Source organism: Vombatus ursinus, unplaced genomic scaffold (genome assembly GCF_900497805.2).
Source record: "Vombatus ursinus unplaced genomic scaffold, bare-nosed wombat genome assembly UNPS02014863.1, whole genome shotgun sequence".
Lineage (NCBI taxonomy): Eukaryota > Metazoa > Chordata > Mammalia > Diprotodontia > Vombatidae > Vombatus > Vombatus ursinus.
In genome coordinates, this window is record NW_020954641.1 from 26,049,123 (window position 1) to 26,069,157 (window position 20,035).

At 36.9% G+C, this 20,035-nt stretch overlaps 1 protein-coding gene across 2 annotated transcripts in view; it reads right to left on the reverse strand.

Moving 5' to 3' along the window:
* SGCD (sarcoglycan delta) overlaps window positions 1–20,035 on the reverse strand; it is a 1,287,299-nt gene that overhangs the window by 894,185 nt on the left and 373,079 nt on the right. The window lies entirely within an intron of this gene.

Consider the following 20,035-nt stretch of genomic DNA (forward strand, 5'->3'; position numbering starts at 1 on the left):
GGATGTACAACACTAGATAAAACCTCAGACTTTTTTGATATGTTAGTTTTGTTCAACTTTCTTTTTTTCCCCTTCTTCCTTATATATGACTTTCTGGGAGGAATGAGAGAAGGCTATAATAGGAAATTAGAGTAATGTCAAAAATGTCAATAAAATATATTTTTTAAAAAGATATGCAAAACATAAGTAAGCAATTTACAAATCACTGTGCCTCCCTGAACCTCAGTTCCCTTATCTATAAAAAGAATGGAGAGGAGGAGGTCATCTCTAAGTTCCTTTCTGGCTTGAAATCCTATAATCTTTTCTATTTCTGTAGTCTCCTTTTCCTTTCTACTTCCTGAATGAATGATTCCTAATTTAGAAAAAAAAAACCCAAACCTTCAACCTGTAATGCTACTTCAATTTTTAAGTGTAAACTATATAATTGATATAGTGCAATCTTGATTAAGTAGGAAGATAATGAAAGCAATATATTTTGGGGAAGCAATACGGTAGAGAGGAAAGAGTATTCCATTTGAAGTCAAAGGATCATAGCTTTAAAGCTAGAAGGAAGCACAGAGGTCATCTAGTCCAACCTGCTAATTTCACAGATGAGGAAATGAAAGCCTGGAGGGATTGAATGACTTGCTCAGGGTTCTACTGCTTCAATTCTGCCACTTCTTACCTGTGCGACCTTGGACAAGTTGGTTAACCTCACCAAGACTCTGTTTTTTCATCTGTAAAATTAGTGAGTTGGACTAGATGGTCTCTTAGGCCCCTTCTGGTTTCACATATATGATTTATGAATTTTCTAGTTTAGTATTCCTCTTACTCTTTCTGCCCCTTCCCTCCTTAGCTGCTCAGAAAATCTGGGCTTTGCCTAGGGAACAGCAACACAAAGTACACAGAGATGTGCTTGCAAAAAAAATTGCTATATTTGAGTTTGAGGAGGGTTCTAGGGTTGATTATAATCACTAATAAAGTCCCAAAATTTGTATAGGTCTCTCTCTCTCTCTCTCTCTCTCTGTGTGTGTTGTAATTTATTTGTTTTTAATTTTCAACATTCATTTTTATAAGATTTTCAGTTCTAAATTTTTTCCCATTCCCTCCCCCCTCCCAAGATGGCACACAATTTGATATAGGCTATGCATGTACAATCATATTAAACGTATTTTCACATTAGTCATGTTGTGAAAGAAGAATCAGAACAAAAGAGAAAAAATGCAAGAAAGAAAGAAAAAAAGAGAAAATAGTATGCATCAATCTGCATTCAGACTCCATTAGTTCTTTCTCTGAATGTGGATAGCATTTTCCATCATGAGTCTTTTGGGATTTTCTTAGATCGCTGCATTGCTAAGAAGAGCTAAGTCTATCAAAGTTGGTCATTGCACAATGTTGCTGTTACTATGTACAATGTTCTCCTGGGAGAACTCATTTCACTCAGTATCAGTCCATGTAAGTCTTTCTAGGATTTTCTGAAATCCACCTACTCATCATTTCTTAGGGAAAAATAATATTCCATTATATTTATATACCACAATTTGTTCAGCCGTTCCTCAATTGATGAATGTCCCCTCAATTTCCAATTCTTGGCCCAACAAAAAGAGCTGCTATAAATATCTTTGTACATGTGGGTACTTCTCCCTTTTTTCATGATCTCTTTGGGATACAGACCTAGTAGTGGTATTGCTGGATCAAAGGGTATGCACAGTTTTATAGCCCTTTAGGCAGAGTTCCAAATTGATCTCTAGAATGGTAGGATCAGTTCACAACTCTACCAACAACATACTAATGTTTCATTTTTCCCATATCTTCTCCAACATTTATCATTTTCCTGTTTTGTCATGTTAGCCAACCTGATAGGTATGATGTCATATCTCAGGGTTGTTTTAATTTGCATTTCTCTAGTTAATAGCAATTTAGAGCATTTTTTCATATGACTATAGACAGCTTTGATTTCTTCATCTAAAAACTGTCTGTTCATATCCTTTGATCATTTACCAATTGGGGAATGCCTTGTATTCTTATAAATTTGACTCAGTTCTCTATGTATGTTAGAAATGAGTCCTTTATCAAGGACTTTGGCTGTAAATATTGTTTCCCAGATTTCTGCTTCTCTTCTAATCTTAGTGTGTTGGCTTTATTTGTGCAAAACCTTTTTAATTTAATGTAATCAGAATTATTCATTTTGCATTTTATAATGTTCTTATCTCTTGTCTCTCATTCTTTCACACACGTGTGCATGTATTATATATTATTATATTATATTCATTATATTATATATTAATATATTATAAATATATTATATATTCACACACATGTATATGTACATATATACATAAACACTTTCATTCTCTCTGTGGATGTATGTGTAGTATACTATGCATGTCTACATATGTGTGTGCATATAATTCATTTGAACCTGGCAACAACTGTGTCTGTGAAGTAGGTGATATAATTATTATTCTTACTTCACAGATGAGGAAACTGTGGCTCATGGAGGTTTAAATCATGACCAAGGTTACACAGTTGATAAGGATTTGAGGCAGGATTTGAATTCAGATATGGATTTCAAGTCTGGCACTTTATCTTCTAGCTAGCTAACTGGTGGGAACAGTTCCTTGCTAATTTTTTGACTACTGCTCACTGAAATATAGAAGTTCAAGGAAGGGAGGAAGGTTTCATCAGTGTGCAAGAGTTGATTGCTAAACATCTCACTGGGAAGTTCTATACATGCACCATGAAAAGGAGTGTGTGCTGTCTCACAAAGGTAGAGCTGAATGATTCAAGGGAGATGACTTTGCTGACCATAGAAAGCTTGTATATCCTTAACACTTTCTACAAATTTTCTGATGATTCAATTGTCTATGATGTTGGAAGTCCAGATTTTTGGCTTCTTATGAAAGCTTATGTCTGCTTTTATATACATACACACACACACACATACATAAAAGTATGTACATATATGCATGTCTGCAAACATATGTATGATATACTGCAAACAGTAGACTTGATATATACATATATACATAGTGCAAATTATATAGCTGATATATACATACATGCATATATATGTGTGTGTGTATGTATGTATGTCTACATATGTGTGTGTATTCTTTATACATAGTCTCTGGAATTCCCCACACAGCAACACTTCAGGCTCTTATGGGACCTCAAAACCCCTAACTTCTGCCTGTGCCCTCAGGCAGAGGTGATTTTAGATTCATCCCAATGAGACCCCACTCCTTCCTTTAAAACACAAGGTCCCCATTGATAATGGCATGGTCTTGTTGTGTAGAGCAGAAGTAGTGACCAAGAGCCCCAATATAGAGGATCTAAGGCAAGTGAGCACCTTTCTATAGGATCATTGATCTTCTCCTTATTCCCACTATGCCTAAGGTTTTCCTACCCAAAAATGGAAATCTCAATAGCTAATATTTGTACAAACGTTTGGCACACATAGTTGGTGCTTATGAATCCTTGTGGATTTATTAAGGGATGGGGGGAGAAGAGAGGAAAGGGATTGGTAAACTCTCTCATTATAAGGACCAGCTTGATAAATAATGTTATTTAATCTGTCATTCTGGAAAAAACACATTTTCTTTTCTTTCTTTAATTGTTCCTAATAGCTTTTGGACTTAGAGCCTTGGATTCTTTTGTACTATGTTTTAACTTACTGTGTTAACAAGCCCAGGTAAATCTCCCAAAGTATTCACTGAAAAGAACAGAAGAAACATGGAGTTGAGGCAAACTGTAGGCCTTCTGACAAAACATCTATGCCTAATGATGCTATTTGATAGAGAAAATTAAGTGATAAGGGTGAATAGGGTGTACTGTGGTGTAGAAACACAAGGGACTCCTCTGCATGGTGAAAAGGAGGGTGGAGTCCTATGTTTCTAATCTAGACCAATATAGTAGGTATGATTAACAATAGGAAGGGGATAGGAGAGAATGGCAAGTTTGTGTGTGTGTGTGTGTGTGTGTGTGTGTGTGTGTGAGAGAGAGAGAGAGAGAGAGAGAGAGAGAGAGAGAGAGAGAGAGAGAGATGAACAGCTCCCTCAAAGTAGCTAACTATTGAGCTATTGAGTCAGGTGGTTGTATGACATGAAACAAACTTCTCTGTCCATTTGGTGAATCAGATTTAATCAGAGCTCCCTCTTCCTCAGGGAGCTAGGGCTTTCACGTGAGCTTCTACCATTCAAAAGTAATGGAGTGAGATTGCCCATGCCATTGCTTTAAAAGGTTTGAGGCCATGAAGTTCCTAATTTCATTAGTTCTCTTTTTATAGAACACCCCCCCCCCCCAACCAAACACCATGGAATTTAGGGGAGGTAGAGTAGTTGGGGAAAATTCACAACAACTTTCATTCCTTTAGTTTCTTCATCCCAATCAAGTACCTGTAACTTCATGTAATGACAGGTAGAATTCTGGCAATTAAACCAGGAGAAATTCTAGTCATGACACACCTGAGCTTTTTTTTTTCCCCTAAAGAGATCATTAACACTGCCACATTATCAGAATGGCATGCCTAAAAAGGTGTATTCCATTCATAACTGTGAAACTACTTCATCTGATACAAAATTGGATCCACATTAGAGATAAAAAGAACAGTGGATTTGGGATCATTCATGCAGTAAGCACTTACTAGGTGCCTACTATGTGCAAAGCACTGGGTTCACAAAGACAAAACCAAAATCAGTCTTTGTGAGCTACTGGGGCAGTTGGGGAGGGGAAGAGTCAGCATTTCCACAGGTAAGAATTTATGTTCAAATTCTAGCCCATTGTGTGACTTTGGTCAATTTACTTAACATTTATGACTCTTAGTTTCTTCATTTGTAGTATGAGCTTAAAATCTGATATTCCTATAAAACCAAATGTAATCAGAGATGCTAATTCCCTGAAGAAAAGACCTCTAAAAGGGTATTTGACAGCTAATTATAGCTCAGAAATAAATTCTGGTAAATACTTTAAATATCCATTATCATTACTTTCTAGTATATTTTTCCAGTATTTTTAATGAAGAGCTTTTTAGTTTAAATAGTTGTCACTCATTCTAGTAGAGAAAATGAAAACATGTATAAGTTTTTAAAAAGAAAATTAATTATTTGTTGCTTAATGCAAATTAACATGGCAACAGTGATTTATATGACATGAAACCTAGCTGGTCTTGATTTTGTAGTTCCATTGATGATTTTGCAGATGAAATAGAAAGCATGTTTAGTAAGCTTGCAAACAGCACCATATGAACTGAGGTTACGTAGAACTCAGAAGATAGAGATAGTATTTAAATTCATCTCAACAACTTCATGCTAGAACAGGCCATGGAAGAAATTCATGGGCTCATCATTCATGAAATAGTACATAATTGCATGATTCCAAGGAGAAACAACCAATTGACATGAGGAAATTGTGAGGAGGCAAATTTTGGCTCCATTTAACAGAAAACATCCTACCAATTTGATTTGCCTTTAGGCAGGATGGGTTCCTCATCAATAGTTTCCAAAGCAGTATGGATAACCATTAGTAAGGATATTGTAGAGGGGATTTATTTCTCAAGTACAGGTTGGACTAGATGGTCTCCTAGATCCCTTCTAGCTCTGAGATTCTGGAATAGGTTAGATATATGTAGGGGGCAGATGGCCTCCTAAAGTCTCCTGTAGTCCCCAAATTCAATAAAAGCTTGTTCTTGAGAGAATATACAAACAAAACCCCACTTTAAGAAGGGAGCTCATTATGTAAATGAGCATATGTTTCAAATCCTGTCAAGAAGCACACACAGCACCATATGAGAATATTATTTAGTTTGCTTTAGACTTGTGTTTGCCAGGATGCTTTTACAAAGAAAGGAAGAAAGAAAGAAAGAAAGAAAGAAAGAAAGAAAGAAAGAAAGAAAGAAAGAAAGAAAGAAAGAAAGAAAGAAAGAAAGAAAGAAAGAAAGGAAGGAAGGAGGGAAGGAGGGAAGGAAGGAAGGAATGTGGGTGTTGCCTTTTGAAGGAAAAGAATCTAAAATCTTAAATGTGAATGAAAAAGACCCAATTTTCTTAAAAGGAAGGAGATTCATATCTTGAACCACAACCTTTCTTTAGATCTGAGTTTTCTAGGAAAATAAGAATAAAAAGATTACAACCATTGAATGACAGTAAATATACATATATATATATGTATGTGTGTGTGTATGTATATATGTGTGTGTATATATATACATACACACACACGCACACATATCTATATATCTATATGTTTATATATCTATATATAGATATATAGATATAGATATAGATATAGATATCTCCTACAGAGTTAAATTTCCAGCCCAGATTCACAGCACTAGTAAGTGTAGGAACAGGATTTGAATGCATGTCTCCCAGACCGCAGGGGCCAGAGTCTAGCCACTAAGCTACATTGTCTCTACCTCTTGTGTCATGCCCTTTATAAATATACCTGAAAGTGTTCTTTATCCTGAGATATTAGAGAAACATTGACTCATTCACAATATTTCAGCCCTATTTCTCCTGACCACTGCCCTCCTCCAAATGATAAAAGCAAATTTGCTGAATTTAAACTTCTCAAAATAATTTTTTTAGATGAGCTAATCATCCTAGTAAAGGGTTAGCTGTCCCATGAATGTACTAAATGATAAAATCAGGGTGCGGCTAAGAACAGAGCCACAAATCACTTATTTCAAAGCCCAATTGTGATCTGTAGCATTTGAAACACTTTGGAGCTAGGAGCTATGATGACTTTTTTTTTTTTTTAACCTTACCCCAGAAAGCAGCACAGGCCAACCATTCATCTACAGTATCATAACGGAGTCCTCCAAGGAAGTCCAGAGTTCAGGCATGTGGTAATTAGGTCTCTAAATTTACTCTACTGGCCGGGAAACCTGTCAGAGCAATTCCTATCATAGGCAGCGTTAATTATTCCACATGAAGTGACAGAGCAGACAGAACGGAAGACAAATGGTACACAGAGATGATTAAAGAGTAAGGGCAGAAAGGAGAGGAGTTCCACATCTATGGCTGGGAGAGACTAACATTCACTAGGCCAAACAGTACAACAAACATTGCTTGTTCCTTTCTTTCATTTTTAAGATACCAATGAATTAGCTAATACACAGGAGGGGAAAGTGGGCTCCAAATTCCAGGCCACTGTGACTACTCTGGAGTCAAATTAGCTCACCTACTAGCTCACTAATAAGACACCTGAGTGCTGCTTTTTTTATCATTTTCATTCATTCATTCAAGAGATAAATATTGAATATCTCCTACCAGGGGTGGGGAACCTGCGGCTTTGAGGTCAAGTGTGGCCTGTAGGTCCTCAATTGTGACCCTTTGACTGAATCCAAACTTCCCAAAACACATCCTTCTGTGAAGTTTGGATTCAGTCAAAGGGACATACTTGAGGACCTAGAGGGCCACACATGGGCTCGAGGCCACAGGTTCCCTACCCCTGAAGGCCTTGTCAGAGCCCCTGTACTCAGGCACTTAAGAGGTTAGCTGGGGAGCCAATATCTACATAGAAATCAATTAAGGAAAACCTTCCTAGAGAAGCAAAGGTTAGTGCCCACATTGGTAGTACAGACAAAGTCACCATGTTAGTTAGTATTCAGGAGATCTAGATTCTAGGTCTCACTCTTGCTGTGTAGCTGTGAGCAAGTCCTTTCTCTCAAGGCTTCAATTTTTTCATCTCTTATGCAAGATGGTCTCCAGCCTCCCTTGCAGCTCTGAAATGCTGTGATTTCATGATAAACAGAAAAGGAACTAAAGAGAGAAAGAAATCATTGTGGGCTAGCATTGTCCTGTAAGACTTATTGGACAAGCTGGGCCTTACAAAATGGGTAGGAATGAGATTGGGATGCTGCAGGATAGCAGGGAGGTAAAGACATTCCATGAAAGGTAAAGAGCCATAAAGAAAGACACGGAGGCAGAACTACAGAACACTGCCCTCATTCAAGCAAATGTTTTGGAGGGATGGGTAACGTGGTGCCTGATAATAGTGAATGCTGATCTGAAACCTTGGATGGCTGTTCTAAATTTGACATTGTAAAGAACTTAAATCAAGCAAAGGATGATGAGAAAATTAGCTCATCTATCTAAAACACTTTCAAGTTTGCAAAATGTGTTTTCACTTAATCACACCATGAGGTTGGTAACAATACTCGATGGGCAAGGAATGAAAAGCCCTCTGGACTGTTTTGTTTTGGATGTTGTATTCAGATTTTCCTCATAATCAAATAACTAAACTTAATAAAGTCAACCTTGTATAGGAAAAAAAATACTGGAATGGTTTGCCATTTCCTTCTCCAATCAGGGAAACTCTTATTATCTCTACTTTAGAGATGAGGAATCTAAAGTGCTAAGAAGGTATGGCATTCTCAAAATAAACTGATACTCTCAAATTTAGTGCCAATCTCTGCTAAAAAAATAATATTATTTCATTAATAGAAATATCCTGACACTGCCATTCAGCTCCTTCTCCCTTCCCTTTGTGACTGGGATTCACACACACACACACACACACACACACACAGAGAATGTCTCAAAAGTCTTAGTGCAGTGTTAAGCTTCAACAGCTCAAAACTACACTGAGAATTTTGGAACATTGTATCTTTTTATTGATTGATCAACAAGTACATATATACACAAATATATATTCACATGCATATATGTATCTTATACACATACACATACATGTCCATGCATATACATTTACAAATGCCAAAGGACAATTAGTTCTGTGTCCTCAGGCAACTCTCTAGGTTTGTAAGTTGTAGAGTAGGTTGAGATGGGCATCAGTAGTAGAAGAAGTTTCCTCCTTGAAATTTCCCCACAATAATAAAATCATAGGTCCTGGCTAAAAAAAACTAATAAAGTTCATGAATGATAGCTAATAGTGGCTAACATTTATATATCACTTACTGTGTGGTAGACATTGTGCTAAGTGCTTTCCAAATATTATCTCATTTGATCCTCACAACTTTAGGAGGTGGGTGCTTTTCTTATCCCCATTTTACAGATGAGGAAACTGAGGCAAACAGAGGTTAAGTGACTTAACTAGGGTCACACAACTAGTGTCTGAGACTGGATTTGAACTCAGGTCTTTCTGACTCCAAGCCTGGTGCTCCATCCACTGCACACACCATCTAGCTGCCTTTCCAAATAAATAAATAAACATGTATATATGTATATGTGTGTACATATATGTATTGTGTGTATATATGTATGTGCACATGTATATGTGTGTGTGTGTGCATATCACTCAAAGAGCTGCAGAGGGCACAGTGGAAGGGGAAAAGAATAAGTATTAAGCACCTATTATGTACTAGACACTGTGCTAGATTCTTTACAAATGTCTCATTCGGATTAAACATCTGTGTGAGCCTCCAGAACCAAAGAATGTCATTGTTTAGGTAGCATTAACATCCTCAGTAAAACCTTTGTCAGGTCTATAGACCATTCTCCTCATTAGCCTCCTAGTGCCACTTTGCAGACATGTGCTCCTCATCACTAGAGGACAATTCAATTCAATTAAACAAATATTTATTAAACACCTGAAAGGTGTTGAGCATTGTACTTGGCACTGGTGAATACAGTAACAAAAACAAAATGTTCCATGCCTTCAAGGAAATTACATTCTATGGGACCAAGGAGAGAGTGTGTCCAATATCAGGGACACTGATGAGCACTGTAACAAACTCTGGAGAGACTCACTCAAAGAGCATGTCTTTCTGACATATACTCTGCCCTTATCTGTGCTGAGTCAGCATCAGACAAGCCAGGGGAGACAGAGCTGGTTCCTGCCCTATAGAGGCTACGATCTAAAGTGAATTATCTGATCTAATAAAAGACATGTGAAGGAATTCAAATTCTGGGAGATTAGGGAGTCACATGTAACTTCAGATTCTTCAGGTCAGCTATAAAAAAATCATGATGGGGTGTATGTGTGTGTGTGTGTGTCTGTGTGTGTTTGTGTGTGTGTGTGTGTGTGTGTGTGTGTGTGTGAGAGAGAGAGAGACAGAGAGAGAGAGACAGAGAGAGAGAGAGAGAGAGAGAGAATATGTATACATACACCCAAAGAGTGTGCCCTGAGAGAGGTCCTGTACTACATATGAAAAGAAAGAAGGATGGGTTCAGCCATCATGATCCAATTCCAATTAGTCGTCTCAGAGCCCAATTTTTATTTGAAATTTTAAAACGTGATTCCCGCCCCCCCACCTGTAAATATGTTGCTCCCCAGGAAAGCTTTGTAGCTCAGTCATTTCTCTGACTGATATTTTTTAACCACCTAATCCTTCCTCCCCCTAGCCAACTTTCCAAAGAAATAGTTCTACTGCTATAGATTAACTTTCCAACAAACAAAATAAAGCCCTTATATTTATAGGTGCCCAGAATAGCTGGTGGATTTTTCTTTATAGCTTAATTAACAAAGAGTCATAGTATGAAAGGTTATAGTTAGTATTTATACCCAGTGAAGTCTGAATCTAGACCAGGGAAATAAAGCTGGAGTTAATATACATCATTCACAAGTTAAAAGCAAAAGCCTCACAAACCATGCAAATTTGATAAGGTGTTTGAGTGCTATAATGTGCTATTTGTACATATTCCAGAATTCTGGAAACTCATAATTGGAAGAGCCTTAGCAACTACCTAGTCTAACTGGAATCTGAACAAAAATCATTCTTACAACTTCTGTGCTGAATGGGCAGTCAGCCTATGTTGGAATCTCTCCATTAAAGGAGAACCAGCTACTTTCTGGGTCTCCCCATTCCATTTTTGTACAATTCTAAATGTTAGGAAGACTTTTCCTAACAAGGATTAGAAGTCTGCTCAATATCTTCATTACTTTCAACCCTTCCTTCATTTTTCAGAAGCCTGGTCAATTTCCACAGAACCTGTTCTACCTTTAAATGTCTTGATTAAGTAGGTAGCATGAAGACTCGTGCACACTATTTCATTAATAATTTGATCACTGAAGAATACAATGGAACTACCAACTTCTATTAACTTCACTATCATTAGGCTACCAATCTAAATTATATTTTCTTTTATTTTTTATTTTCAATTAACATAAATCTTTTTTTTTACACTTATCTGGCATCAATGTAATTGTCGTTAAGACAGACTATGAAGGACAAACCAATTAACTGCTAGAATTAATGGAAAACTCCACCTCTCTCCCCTATTCATTGACCAAAAACAGTAACAACACAATCAACAACAAAACCCTTGTAACAAACATGCAAAATTAATGACCACTTTGTTCATGTCCAAAAAATGTATGTCTCAATTTATACCATATGTCCATCATGTCTTTGTCAAGAGATAGGAAGCATGTTTCATCATGAATCCTATGAAATCAGGGTGGGTCATTGCATTGATCAAATTCCTAAAATTTTTTAAAATTATTTGGCTTTAAATTGTTGTTATGGTCTGAATTGTTCTCCCTTTTTGCTTATTTGCATCAGTTTAGACAAGTCTTCCTAGATTTCTTTGAACTATCCCCTTCATCATTTTTAGCATAATAGTATATCATTACATTCATATACCATAATTTGTTCAGCCATTCCCCAAATGGGGGTACCCCCTTAGTTTTCTTTTTTTGCTAGCACAAAAAAGAGCTACTATAAATATTTGGGTCCGTGTACTCTTTCTTTGATCTCCTTGGAGAATAGACCCAGTAACAGTATTGTTGGGTCAAAGGGTTTGCAGTTTAGTAACTTTAGGGGCATAGTTCCAAATTACTTTCCAGAATCTGGTCCAGTTCACAGTTCTACTAATAGTGCATTAATATTCCTGTTTTCCCACAACCCCTCAAACCTTTGTCATTTTCCATTTTTTTGAACTTTGCTAATCTGATGAGTATGAGGTAGAACCTCAGAGTTGCTTTAATTTGTATTTCTCTAATTATTAGAGAGTTGTAGCATTGTTTTCACACAGCAATTCATAACTGGGTTTTCTGCCTCTTCGTATCCTTGGACCATTTATCATTTGGGGAATGACTCTTACAAATTTGAATCACTTCTGGTTTTATTTTCGACAGTGGAAAGAGATTAACTGAGCTATCCATACTTTCCATTTCAGTCCTCACTGTGACAAGAGATGACCATTTGGCATGTGACCAGTGATATGTGACCTTGTAAGCAAGGTCAATCAGATTAGTCTTCAAAGCTCTAGCAGTGAATCTTAGCTCTTTTTGTCATACAAACAGTCCCCTGTTTGGAAATCATAATGATTAATTTTGTTAAATTCTTCACCCCAACACTGACATAAGAAAACTATATGATAGTTTTCACTGATATTAACAGTAGTTCCCTTTGTCCTGACAGGCCACAGTTTAGAGATTTCATTCAGGAATAAGTGAAACATAAATGACATTTATAAATAAAATCTACTAAAATATGTTGCCTCTATTCGTTTCAACAGTGTGCATGTACTGCCCTGAAAGTGATGTCAAGTAATGGTATAATATGAATTAAGGTTACCTATACAAGAAAGACTAGTAATAAACAAAGCAACACAGAACATGTGAAAGGATTTTAAAAGGTGTGTGTGTGTGTGTGTGTGTGTGTGTGTATGTGTATGTGTGTATGATTTAGAAGACATAAGGATGTGATAGAAAGCCTACTGAATTAGAAGACTCAGACACCAGTTCCAGGTCTACCACTAACTATTTGTGTGCCTTTGGGCAAGTCATTCAACCAATCTCTCTGTTGTCTACATCTCTAAGATAAAAGAGTTGTGTACTTAATGATTTCCAAGGACCCTTCAGATCTAAAATGTTATGGATTTTCTGTTTTAGGAATAGTGATTTGGAGCTTATTTTTCACAAGGAACTAAGGTACGGGGAAGTAAAATTATTTGTCCAGGTCACATAGGTAGCAACTGATGGACCTCAAATTTTAATTCAGATACTTGGACTTTAAGTCTACTATTTCATAGTGCCTCTCCCCAGATTAACTTGTTGAGACGAATGTTTATGTGTATGTGTTTGTATGTATGTATGTGTATCAACTTTTGGAGAAATATTCAGCTGTCAGCTGTGAGTCAGAAGACAAGAAGGCATAAAAGCTATGATTAAATAGAAAATTAGGCTATTTTAATGCATGCCATGATAGGACTGTTAGAGACCCCATTTTAACTCTCCCAACTATTTGCAGCTTCTCTGATTTTTCCTTCACTACCAAAGTTTGCCCATGCTGCGATTCTTGACTTATGCCCCTCTAACAGGAGAGACTGTAATTCAAAAGTCAGCTCTGTTATTCACAAGCTGCAGTGCAATATAACTCAGAAATAGCCTTGCCCAAATTATTCACCACATAAGTGGCTCCAGTTCGCAATACTGCCTGCAACAAGTGACCTTCCAATAATGGAATCTCTCTGAACATGCAAAATTTGCTGACCTAGAAGGAATATGGGGGCCAACTCTGGGAATTTCATTCTACGTGTAATTCATATTTCATATAGCCTCACCTATCCTCAAATTCCATTGACAGGGAAAACATAGAGCCAGTTTTGTTTGCCTTCATCAACTTATTCTCACACTGCTCTCTTTCACTTAAAAAACTCATCATCTCTGACAGGTTTGTGTTGAACCTAAAATTTTAGTGATTTGAAAGAGTGTTTGGGGAAATATATCTATATATTGAAGTGGGAAACTTTCTAATGACTTAATGTTGCTTTAGTTGGTACTATGATGAGCAAGTAGCCAATATGGCAGACTCTTTGGAAGTCCATTGGGGGGGACAAGAAAGCTCAGAAGAGTATGAGAGAGTTAATACAGGAGTCACTCATTTTCTCATATTTCCTTTTACGCTTTTGGAAAATGAGGAGATCTGTACAAATATGTTAAATGCTATTACAACACGGCTTAGCTTACAGGGGCAGATATCACAGTTCATGCTGTGGTAATTATAATCAGCGATGAGTAGTATTGCCAAGGCTCCAGCTCACTTCGATATTTAATCCAACTTGTAAAATGCTCCCTTTGGAATTTATCTCATGACTTCCATTCTGCTGACAAACACTTTAAGCACAAATCTGACCATGTCACTTTCCCTGCTCAAGAGGCTCCACTGAGTCTCATTTGCTAAAAAGGATAAAATAGCTCCAGTTTAACACTAAAAGTTCTCCATAATTTCACCTCAACCTAAATTTGTGGACTTTTTGTACATTATATTCCTCTATGCATTGTATACTTTAGCCAACTTATGCTACTTGCTACTTCTGCACATGATATTACATCTCCATGTTCCATCTTCTCTTTCCATAGCTTTGCCCAGGTTTTCCTCACACCTACCCTATAGAATTCTTAACTTCATTCAAGGGTCAGCTTGAGTAGCATCTCCTACAATAGTTTTGCTTTAGTCCTTCTAATTGTTAATTATTTCCCCCAGGAAATTATTTTTGTGAATACTTTGTATTCACTTATCTACATTCAAATTGTTTCACCTCAATAGAATATAACTTCCTTGAAGGTAGGAGCTGTTTCTTTTGTCTCTTTGTACACCCAGTGCTCAGCATAATGTCTGGCATATGGTAAAAGCTTAATAAATGCTTGAATGAATAAATGCATCTGCCACATCCAAAGCTGCTGTTCAAAAGTAGATAATACATGGTTACTACCTTCATGGGGTTTACAATCTAAATTAGAATGTAAAGGTATGATATATAAACTGATTATATAAGCAAATATTATATCTTTAGGACTTTGTGACCCTTAGGAAATCACTTAACCCTGTTTGCCTCAGTTTCCTCATCTGTAAAATGAGCTAGGGAAGAAAATGGCAAACCACTGCAGTATCTTTGCCAAGAAAGCACCAAATGAGGTCATGAAGAGTTGGATATTACTGAATACAACTGAACAGCAATAACATTTATTAGGTAACTGCTATGTGAAAAATGCTGTACTAGGCTCTGCATATGAAGACAACATTAAAAATAATAACCTCAAGAAAATTACATTACATTATTTTACTGGGGAAGGGGAAAATTTATAATATTTATACTTCCTACCAGAACCTGAGTTGAACCTTGAAAGAAACCATGGACTCTAAAAGGAGGGAGGTGAGCACATCAAGGAAAAAGGATAGGTTGTGCAAAGACAAATAAAAAATGGAGTACCAAGTTTGGGAAACAAGTAAAATAGTTTGGCTGAATTTTAACTTGAGTATAGGGTAAACTGAAGCCTTGCATGGCATCACCTCCCTCAGGCTCCTCTCCTCCCTGTTTGGAGGGCTGGAGGGTGGAGTAACAAACTCCTCCCAATACCTTCCTTTGCTGAGGGCAACTTTCAGCTCACTCCCCTTTGCATCTGCCACTTTGCGTTTTTTCAATTCCACAAAATAATGTAAATGCTTGCTGATATCCTCCATCCTCTTTCTCCCCCAACCCCAACTTTCCTGCTTCCTTTTGTGTATTATTTCTTCTTGTAAATTGTGAACTCCTTGAAGGCAGAGGCTGTCTTTCTTCTCAACATATAGCACAGTACTTAGCACATAGTAGGTACTTACTAAATATTTATTAGATTGAATTGGTAAAGAGGAACAATGTAGCTTTTTTTTTTTTAAGAAGTTAGGATAACTGGTGGGTGGTGGGTGGGACTTAAGCTTTGATCTCCAAAGAATGCCTCTTGTAGACCCCATACTCACACATGACATTGCTAACTAAGATTTTGTGGGTTTTTAGTGACCTTATTCCTCTTGTAGATTCTTGAAATATGGTATTGATGTCTAAGAGACTTGGCCCCCTCATAAATTCAGGGAAAGAGTCTTCCTTTCCTCCAGAACATTTTCTTGGGTAGAGAGGAACAACAGGATGAATAGACCCAATGACTCGCAGTCAATCAATCAGTCTATCATTTAGTACCTGCTATGTGCCAGGAACAGTGGTAGGTACTAGGGATATAAAGATAGAAGTAAAATAATAATTGCCTTTGAGAAGGCTATAATCAAGTGAGGGAGACAAGATACATACTTATGAATATATATACAATATGAGAGATTGAATTGATACAAAGCATGGTGAGGAAATGAGAGAAGAAAGCGGGAGGTGGGAAATGTCTGTTGTTTCATAGTCACTTTTTTTTTCTGGGCTTTACTTTTAAAGCAATCCTTTATGGATTTGTGAAAACTTATGACAGTGCCTACCAGGGCACAATGAATCCCAGAGAATTTAGAAATATCTGGAAGTAACCATATCAAATTTTTAGCTTCTGGGCAGGGTGGGGATGGGAATGGGTTAGTTAATAATCTGGACTTTAGGGAATTTTCCAGAAGCAGTGATCTATGGTTGAAAAAGCACTGAATTTGTAGTCAGAGGATAAGGGTTCAAATCCTGACTCCCATATACTGCCTGAGTACCTTGGACAAGTTGCTTCATTGATCTTAGTATCCCTATCTGTAAAATGAGGATGTTGGATATAAACTGATACATTAATGGTGGCACTGTTCATAGTAGCAGAGAAATGTCCATTAATAAGGGAATGGCAAAACCAATTATTGCATATGGATGTAATAAAATATCATTGACCCATAAACTCATGGACATAAGGAATGCTGAAAAGAGTGGGGTATATATGGAAATAACTGTGTGATAGAAAGTACAAATAAAACTTTCTTTTTCATCCACAGATGAATTGTCTTTACCTAAGCACAGAGTAAGCCAATTTTCCCTATGCAAAACAGGCTTCCAAATAGTCATTGTTTTTTTCCCACTCAGAGCTGAGGAAATCAGGTTTTAATTTTGTAGGCTTGAAATTTATAAAGCAGCAGGTTCTATTAGATGATATCTACCTTCAGTAGCACTTGAAATATTCTTAGAGAAAACAGAATAAGTGGGTGATGTGTTTAATTCATAAAATATGGCTCCATCCTTGAGTTTGTGAAGGGTGTTGGGTTAGATGGCCTCTAAGGCCCCTTTTAGCTCTAAATCTGCTTACTAGCTACAATACTAAGTAAAATCATAAGATTATAGTATCTGGTCTATAAGGGAAATTAGAGGTCATCTATAGGCTCAAGTGTCTGTCACCTAATACATTTTTAATTAATGCCTATTGATTAACGGATGGATGGATCTAATTCTACCAGCAGCTTTCAGAGACGCATTGTACCTCAATAGAATTACCCAATTTCCTCATTTTACAGATGAGGGAACTGCTCAGATTGTGAAGAGACTTGACTGGAGACCCATAGCTAGTCAGTGGCAGAGCTGATCATAGGACCCTGTCTTGGTGTTTTTTACTCTATTGCTTGAAGCAATTCAAACTCCCTGCTTGCTAGACATTCCATTCAAAAGCATGGATTCCCACCTATTTAAAAGACCTTTCCTCTTTTATGGAAAACAATCCAATTAAAAAAATACTTCCATGAATCTTGTTCTTCTTGATTGAGCTCAATTCTCTAGCATATTGAAAAGTCTGTGAGCTCTGCTCATATTCTATAGGTAAACATCTCATAAGTATGCCTTTGTTTGCCACCTCTGCCCCACCTCACAAAGAGAAACCCATGAGGAGTTAAATTCACACTCTCTTTAAAAGGAAGAATCGGCTATCTCAAGCATAGCCTCTAATGGATTAACAGCTTAACGGTTCAGAAAGATTTAGAGTTCTGCACTGCAATTAGAAAACTCAAGGATGGAGCCTCTTTCTCAGAAGCCATATTTTATGAATTAAACACACTACCCCTTTTTCTCTGTTTCTTCTAAGATAGAATGTTTCAAGTATTATTGGTAGGTAGATATCATCTATAGAATTTGTTGCTTTATAAAGTTCAAACCTACAAAAATGCAACCTGCCTTCCTCAGCTCTGAGTGAAAAAGAAATGATTATTTGGAAGCCTACTTTGCATAGGGAAAATTGGCTCACTACATACTTAGGTAAAGGTGTCTCATCTGTCAATAAATAACTTCTGGATCATTAGTGAACAAAGAACTGTAAGAATAAAATGTGTCTCGTCTCCAAGGAGGGAAAATATAAAAATAATCTTTTTTCAAAAAATTGAAATGCTTTGGGAGAAGGCTCTGAGATATTAACGTCCCCTAAAAAGTGTTCAATTAGGAGGAATTGTGAAGTTATCTATAATCTTTTTTTATTTAAAATTTGTATGCCATTCTGTCTTCAGCATCTCTAAACTTACTCTACCACATTAAGGGATGACAGGTTGAGAAGATCAGTGGCATAAATACAAATTGACTACTCAATCCTGATTGCTTAAAACATCATGGCTCAACACATCCTGAGGTAATTGAATAAAATTGTTTGGGGACACTGCTCTCACCTTCCAAAAATCTGGAGGGGCCATTAAAACAACAGATCAGATAAGGGAGCATGGGAAAAAAAATGATAGAGGAATTTTCTCTTTCCAAATTCAAATGTGGTAGCTTGGGAAAGAAACCATACTTGAAATTGATAGGAGTAATTTTCCATCATTATGGAAGCCTTAAACAACCTCTGACAACTTATACCCTCATCTCTTAACATCCTAGAAAATTGCAGTTATTTGTCCAAAACAAAACTAAAAGGCCCATGATATAATGGAGTAATTTAAGCCAGGAGGAGTACACCACCTGTAATTCAATTTCATGGCAGCCAGTTTCACAACATGCCTCTACCTCCATTATGATATAGGAAACTTCACTCCAAGCGAAGCAATTCTTCAGTCCTCTCACTGAGTGGAGTGCTCAAAAAGATAAGTGGGCCTTCTATAGCAAAGACAATGGCCATAAGCAATCTGGAACTGGGTACTAGTCCTTTTTTGGGGCTTAACATCAGTGAGTTACCAAATCCAATGAAAAAAAACTTGAAATTCTTTCTATTTTGTGGAGAGTTAGAGCTCTAGCAGCATCAGAGAAATTCTGCAGGGAAGAAATGCCCTGGAAACAATGAAAACCTGCCAATGACTATGTCAAATCTCCTGTATTCAATAGAATTAAGAGCAAATCTGTGAGTAGAAAACTAAATATATAATTTTTTTTAAAAATTCCCTAAATCTACTTTGATGCAAGAAACTGAATGAATAACAGCATACTGATGATGATAGCTGCTTCAAGCACACTGGGATTGAGTAGCAGCCATTTACTGCCTTCTTCCCTCTACCTCTTAGATTTCCTAGCTTTTTTCTAAGCTTAGCCAACTCTTCGAAGAAGCCTTTCCTCATCCTATAGTTTTAAAGGCTCCTTTCCTCTCCTTCCCCAAATATCATACATGTTAAACTGTTTACATGTTGTACCCCTCACATAGAATATAAATTCTTCGGGGAAAGCAAGGATCATCGATTTAGAACTGAAAGGGACTTTGAAGGCTAATTGAGTCTAACCTCCTGATTTTACAGATGAGAAAAGAGAGGCCTTACGCAAGTGACTTACCCAAGGTCACATAGGTAGTCAGAGGAAGGGGTGGAATTCAAACCAACATTCCCTGAGGAGGGGAGGGACTAATTTTTGATTTGTCTTTGTAAACCTAGCTCCTAGTACAATGACTTGCAGATAATATTGTGTGCTTATTAATTAATAAATAACAAATTAATAAATGCTTATTAAATTAGATCAACTTAAAATAGAACAGATATTCTGCTGTTGGATAAAAATTAAGAATGTAATGAAACTTATTGGTGGGTATCCCACTCAGGATAGCTGTCTCCAAAACCTTGTGTTAAAAATTCAAATCATTAGGACAATTTTTCACAGGTCATGGATTTAAAGCTGCAAAGGACCTCAGAGTCCATAGAATCTAACTCCCTCATTATACAGCCGAGAAAACTAAGATTACACTGACAGAGGAACCAAAGAGTTTACAGGCCAGCTAGGTGGTGCTGTGGATAGAGTACTAGTCCTGGAGTCAGGAAGATTCATTTTCATAAGTTCAGATCCAGCCTCAGACACTTACTAGCTGTGTGACCCTGGGCAAGTTACTTAATACTTTTTCTTCAGTTTCCTCATCTATAAAATGATCTGGAGAAGGAAATGGCAAACCATTCCAATATCTTTTTCAGAAAAAACAAAATTGGGTCATGAAGAGTCAAACATGACTAAACAACAACAAAAGAGGATGTAGAAATTGAGGA